Source organism: Pan troglodytes, chromosome X, assembly GCF_028858775.2.
Source record: "Pan troglodytes isolate AG18354 chromosome X, NHGRI_mPanTro3-v2.0_pri, whole genome shotgun sequence".
Lineage (NCBI taxonomy): Eukaryota > Metazoa > Chordata > Mammalia > Primates > Hominidae > Pan > Pan troglodytes.
The window spans coordinates 149,463,098-149,470,638 of record NC_072421.2 but is presented as its reverse complement, the minus strand read 5'-3'; positions in this window follow the sequence as shown (position 1 = coordinate 149,470,638).

The window sequence follows — 7,541 nt, the reverse complement described above, 5'->3', positions numbered from 1 at the left end:
TGGTTTTCCACAGCTTTGGGAGGAGAAATGTCTTTCATTAGTAGGCTACATTTCACCAGATTGCCAGGGAAAAGGTGATACTACTGGAAATGTCAGAAAGAGATTCCCTCTTTTCCTCCCTAACCTACAGCAGGGCAAGCAAGCATGGCTGGTAAGGGAGGGTAAGAAAAACACAAAGACTCTTGGCCAGGCGCGTTGGCTCACGCCTGTAATCCCAGCACTTTGGGGGCCGAGGCTGGCAGACCATGAGGTCAGGAGATCGAGACCATCCTGGCTAACACAGTGAAACCCCGTCTCTACTAAAAATACAAAAAAATAGCCAGGCGTGGTGGCACGTGCCTGTAGTCCCAGCTACTTGAGAGGCTGAGGCAGGAGAATTGCTTGAACCTGGGAGGTGGAGGTTGCAGTGAGCCAAGATCATGCCACTGCACTCCAGCCTGGGCGACAGAGCAAGATTCTGTCTCAAAAAAAAAAAAAAAAAAAGACTCTTCAGTGTAGCTGCTTGGCTTCATCTTCACTAGGAAGCTTCCTTGCTCCAAACCATTGCTGAAACATCTATTTGTTCCCTTGAGACCTTCTGGGAAAGTCTTTCTTAGGGTTGGGGTAAGGAAATATGGCTCCTCAGGATTATTCAAGCTCAGAAGCCCTGTCCCCCTGACTTCAAGCTCAGAAAAACAGGCAAGCCAATAAACTATCCAGACTGTTTGGTGCAAAGTCCTGCAGCTCTGAAGGATGAGTCATCTGCTTTTACCACCACTTGAAATAAACGATAATGGCTTGGCAGCCTTTCGTATATTAATAGCCTTGTCATTTTGCCTTCCTCCCGCTCCCTTTATTCCACATTGGAATTAGAAATGGCAAAAGGGCCTTCAGAGCTGATTACCCTGTGGTTCCAAGCTTCCCAGAGAGCCCAAGAGGAGACCAAGATGTTCCCTGCACCCTGGGCAGACTGAGAGTCCCCCCCAGTCATTATCCTGTAGTCATTCTTCATGGCATTTCATACTGGAAATTATCAGATTTATTTCCTTGTCTGCTGATTGCCCGTTTCCCTGCATAAACATGTAAACTTCATGAAGGCAAAGACTTAATCTGCCCTGTCACTGCATCCTCAACACCCAGAACAGCGCCTGTGAGAGAGGAGGGAGGAGCTGGAAGTGTTACCCTCCTACAAAGAATGAGAATACACAAAGGAGGCAGGGTTGTACATTGGGGGAAGGGCTTTACGAAGGTGAGAACTATAGGGGATGTGGGGGAAATATCCACATTTCTATATCTCTCTGACTCCAATGTCTTTTGTGTTAATTACTCTGAATTTCCAAGAGAGGGGAGAGGGTGCAGTTAATCATCTCCCTCAAACCTCAGCAAGACCCACCTCAGCCCTCCACTGTGCTCTGTGGTACTACTCTGCATTTCTTCAACTTCCACGGAACCTCTGAGCACTCCTGTGCCCCCTCCACATCTTCAAAACCTCCCACTGGCCCACCAGCACCTTGCTCTAGGAGAAAAATGCCTCCTCTACTCCCATCTCATCTCTGAATACTACTTCTACCTCTTTGTCCAAATCCAACTACAGTTCCTCTCTGCCTGGAGAATGTAGCTTCCCCTGCAGGCCTCTCGACTATTCACTCAGTCCTTAACCCAATCAATACATTGTGATTAGGTACCAGTTCCGGGAGGCAAGTGAAGAGATTCATTCTCCACACTCCATGTTTCTCAGAGTCTGGAGGTAGGGTAGTCACCTCCTCTAATTCTGCTTCCAAAGGGTTACATCTCATCCCTTCTTGCTGACTCAGTGACACCACGGCACTCCTCTTCCCTCCCTGGTAGTATAAAGGGTTGACTCTGCACTTAGGCATTCCCCTTGGCATACACACATGCTGTTATTTTCCCCATGTAACCTTCTCTAGAGTCTCCTTCCTTCTTCAACAACTGCCCTATTTTGCTGCTGCCTTCTGCAACAAAACTCTTCCGAGGAGGTTTCTAAGCTCATTATCTCTAATTCCTAGTCTTTTGTGAACCCACTTGAGCAGTCTTTTACCTCTCCTGCCCACCCTTCCCAACACGCACACACACACGCACACACCATAGAAATTTTTCTTCTCAAGGGCACTAATGACTTATATGTTGCTAGCCCCAATGGTCAATTCTTAGTCTTACTCCTCTGGACCTGCCGGCATCATTTGACAGTTGATCGCTCTCTCCTTGACTTGCAGGATGTTTTCCTCTTCCTACCTCACTGGTCACATTTCTCAGTCTTTTTCCCTGGCTCCTTCTCTTCTTCCTATCCTCTTCACCTCGGGGCTCAGTCGTTGTCTCACTCCCCTTCTCCAGCTACATTCACTCTCATGTTCATCTCATTCAGTTTCAAGGCCTTAAGTGCCATCTCTATACTGATGATTCCCAAATGTATATATCCAGGCTACACTTTTCTCCCACCCACATTTCAGACTCAGGATCACACCTGAATTTGGAAGTCTAATAGACGCCTCAAATCACCATGTGGAAAACTGAACTTCTGACCTATCTTCCAACAAAACCAACCAAAACTCCAGGAAAACCAAACTCCCACAAAACAAAACAGCAGAAAAAACAAACAAACAAACAAGCAAGCAAACAAAAACCTGTTCTATCCATAGCCTTCCCCATTTCAGCTGTTGGTAGTTCTACCATTCTGGAGCCATCCTTGACGTCTCTCTTTCTTTCACACTTCATATAATTTGGCAGGAAATCTTATTGACTCCATTTTCAAAATATAGCCAAAGTCTGAATACCTCTCACTATCTCCACTGTGAGCATCATCTCTTTTGCAATTGCTGCAGTTGCCCCTTAATTAGCCCCTCTGTTTTTATCTTCACCATCATCAATTTATTCTAAGGGCAGTGGTCCTTTAAAAAAGTAATTCAAATTGTGTCACTCCTCTTCTCATAACTCTCCCAGTGACTCCCACTTTCAATCAGAAGAAAAGTTAACTTCTTCCAATGGCTACATGACACTCCATGATTTTCCAGCTCAATCTTGTTTTCTCTCTAACCTCATCTCCTGCTACTTCCTCTTTCTTCACTCTATTCCAGCCACACTGACTTTCTTGTTGGGCCTGGAACATGTTAATCATTTTCACTTTTTCTTGATTCTTACTAGAACACTCTTTCCCCAAACATCACCTTCTCAGTGATGCTCTCCCTGAGCACCCTATTTAAAATTATCCCCCCATAGCACTCCGAATCCTATTTATCAGATTCTGCTTATTTTTCTCCAAACCATTTATTACCTTCTAATGTGCTGTATAAATATAAGTAACTTGTCTGTTCCTTATATTTATTATTTGAGGTCTGTCTCATTTCTCTGGGATGTATGCCTCACAAGAACAAGGATTTCAATTTGCTTTTCTCATCACTATGATCTTTAGCACCTAGGCTAGTACCTGGCACATAGTAACATATATTAGCTGAATGAATGAATGAGTCTGTTTGTGTCCTCTCCTCTCCTTCTGTCCTTCCCTCCTCTGAGGAAGAAGCATTCATCCTCTACTAGCAGCCAATTCTCCCCACTGGGCTCTGACCATACACACCTGCTTCATGAAGGCTTTCCACCCTCTCCCCTTCAATTGGCTTCTCCCTCTCAGCCTATAAACATGTTTCTGTCTCATGCATCTGTAAAACACAAAAATCAAAATGCTTCAAATATTTGCCTCCCTCTAGCTGTTGCACTGTGTCTTCCTTCATGTTGAGCTTCCTGAGGAGTTGTCTATACCTGCTGATTTCACATCCTCCTCACACATTCACCCTTCAGAGCAGACACTTTCCAGATCTCAACATTCTCAACCAACATCATTTGCCAGCATTATGGGAATTCTCCTTAAATCTCTTCCTCTCCTTCTCTAAAACCCTCTAGCCCAGAGCAGAATCAGACACGGCCCCTGCACTAAGCCTCTCTCCCTGTATTTGGTGTGGGAGACAGTCACAGTTCTCACTGCTTTCGAGCCACTTCTCAAGCAAGCTGTCTACAGTCATACGCCCTTTTCTCTTACCTGTCCATCTCACACTCCCCCTCAACTCTGTGTTGAGGATCAGCCCCTGCCCGAAGCTTACCAATAACCTCCTTGTTGAGTCATCCACTGGACACCATTCAGTCCTTGACTTATTAGCACATGATTAAAACCACCAGCCTACAAGAAATGCCCTCCCTTGTGTTGGCTTCTCTGACACCCCTCTCAGGACTCAAGCTTAAGCCTGTTTATCTCTCCCTGGGTGACTGCATCCAGTTCCACGGTCTTGAATGCCACCCATGTGCCAGGCAATCTCCATCCCCAGTCATGCCTCTCTCCTTCCTTATAGCCTGGTGCCACCAGCCTGCAGTGCTCACAGTGGTCCAGTTTCCTGAGGTCTAGAATCCTGTTTTGTCCACAGCATTTCAACCGCCTTGGGACATGAGCCCTTGCTCTGCAGTGTATGTCTAGGGCTGAGGTCTTGCTCTTTGGCCAGATACTTCCTGGTGTTACTCAAGACCTCAAGGATACCAGGTGTGCCTGCGCTGTCATTTATCAGTTATTAGCTAATAATAGTAATGTTGAGAATGGCAGGTAAGCTTTGTTGAGTACTGACCATGTGCCAGACATGGTGTTAACTGCTTTACCTGGTCTTTGCCATTGAATCATCACAGGTGCCACGTGAGGTGGGAAGTATCATAATTTCCATTTGACAAGTGAGTAATGTGAGGTTCAGGGGCTTTAAGGAACTTGCTCCTAGTCATTTAGCCAGTAGTTAGGGGATGATCTGAAATTCAAACTGTGCCCTGTGTGCAGTGGAGCACAGAGGTCTGGTCACTACCCTGTACTGCCTCTGCCTCCATTGTTAGTCTATCTGCTTTGAAGCCTGGTTGTCCCCTGCTTGCTCCTTCATCCACTTCTGCACTTGGCTTAGCCCTGTACATAGTTCTTTCTCTAGGTGCTTTCCCCAGTGTCCCTGGCATCTCGGTCTTGCTGCTAGCCCAGGTACTTAACAAGCTAAGAGCCATGTAAGATTTGTCTGGGCTGGTATTTTTTCCTTGAGCTAATAAGAAAAGCATGTGTGCATGTGCTACAGTTTAGGCCATGCTAGGGCATGAACACACAGACTTTATGACCAGCAACTCTGGTTTTGTCCCTAAATCACATATATAGTAGGTCACATGGTGGTTTGCTGTTGGTTATTTAATTTGATAATTCACAACTGACAAGGGGGTTGCTCACTGCTATTCCAATCAATGGGTAGTTTGGTTTAGTTATGAAAATACAGCTGCTGTATTAACAGTTTTGTTTATATTCAGCTTGAATATCTAGTTGAAGAGAAGCACACCTGAAGTACAAACAGCCAGGGAGAGGGGTGTGCACCCACACACATGCACACACACACACACACACACACACGTACCTAGACACTAAATGAGAATGTTTATTTCTAATGGAACTTTAAAAAGTGAAATGCAAAATGCAGGGAGCTGCTATCATGGCTGTGACTAAAAGCTCTTTCTCCTCCTCCTGCCTTCATTATTCTGTTCTGCCACCCTGGTCACCCGGGAAGACCCTGTGAGCCTGTTCCAACAAACCTCCCTCCTTTGCCTCCTCCCCAACTCCATCTGTCAATTGTACATCTTAGATGTTGCTCCCTCCTGCGGCTCCTCTTCTGGCCATCCCTGTGGCTCTGATCCTGTTCACTGGGAGAAAAGAGGCTCCAGCTCTCCATCCCGCAAACTCTCCCGCCTACCCCCACCAGAGGGATCTTTGGAAACAGCGTTTGGACGTACAATGTACCCTTTTGGTACTCGTCTGCAACTCCCCTGTTGCCCACAGGATAAAGTGCAATTGCCTGGCCAGCCTCCCACTCCAGCTTTATCTCCAAAAATTTCTCTTCACAAATGCCTCAGGCAATCTCCTCCTTGTTCTCTGTCGAACACCACACATAGCTGGTTTCAACACCCTGGCTGGCTCTCAATTTGGAATGTCCATCTCTGCACCTCTGCTGCCTATAATACCCTTTTCTTGCTTTGAGAGGCTCGAGACCACATAAGTGTTTTCCTGGGAACTCTGGGGCCCTCATGACTTTGTACCTTGTGTTAGTAATTTTTTGAAAAAATAGTAATTTTTTACTAATTTTACCACAAGTTCCCACTCCTCTCTTGAAAAACATATGTAAGGGCCAAGACATCATCTGAGTCCTTGCCATATATTCCTCTATCATAAAGTCGATGGCCTGACCTAGACAAGCATGTGGCAAATACTTGAAAAACTACAAAATAATAATAACATTCTGTAGCCTCCACAAATCCTCACAGCTATCCTGTGGATGAGCTATCCCTTCGATGAGGTTTATAAGGAAGATGGCAAAGTATGATTAATATCAACCTGTAAGAGAAAAGTGCCTGGGAATCTCTGACGAGGGAGCTGTAATCACTTGCTTCCTTTGTCTGCCTGGGATTCAGTCGCTCATTCAGCAAACGTAATTAATGCCTACTGGTCATTGGTCACTGTGCTCAACCCAGGGGAATACAGGTAAATCAGACAAACCTTCATTTCCCGGAGGTCCAATGTCAGTGGAGGAAGAGACATGCATACAGGACACTTCAAATCCCAGGCTGGCTACAGTAAGGGCAGACATGCTCCTTTCCATAGCAGTCTGGTGTCGGACAGGACGGCAGGCGGATGGACTGGCAGCCTTCTCTTCCTCATGGCCTCAGCAAAGCCGCGTGTTTGCCTGTTCCCTGCTCTGCGGCATTTCTGCCCAGGGCAAAACTGGCTATATAATTTGCAGGGCCCAGGAAAAAAGAAAAATGCAGGTCCACTTGTTCAAAAATTATTAAAAATTTCAGCAGCAAAGCATGAAAGAAAGTATGGGGCTCTTCCCGGTGTGTGTCGGGGGGCGGGGGTGAGGGGCTGTGCAAACCTAAACATGTCCTGCGGTCTCTTCTGTCTTGCACCGTAGTCTGAAGGCAGCCCCAGGTGCTAGTGGACTAACTCAGTGGTAGTAGGACACACACAGCTGCACACAAATCAGTGACACATTTGGTTGAGTGCCTATTGTGTACCCAGAGCTCTGCTAAGTCTTAGGGATACAGTGGAGACCCCAACAGACACATTTTGTGTGTATGCATGTGTGTGTTTGTCCCTGAGCTTACTTCAGTAGGAGAGACCCACTGTAAACAAGCTCATAAAAAATGCCCAAGATAATCATCAATGAGTGAGCAGTGTTGTGAAGAGGACAAAGCAGAGTGATGTGCTTGGGAGGTGGGGTGGTGAAGAGGATGTTGTAGATGAGTGTGGTAGAGCTAAGCCTCTTCCAGGATGCACACAGCGCTTTCTGGAGCAACAGGTGAGGATGCTGCTAGTGTCTGGCATCAGCTTGGTACACAAATCTTTGCCATTCCTTCTCCTTCTGAAGCAAATCAGAAGGGTCTAGGGAAAGAAGATGAAGTCCAAGTATGCTTGAGACTCTTGACGTGTCTCCCCTGAAGAGGGGCATTGCCCCTTCCCCTTCCCCCTCTGTGCCTTCTCGTGTCTTCTTCTGCTA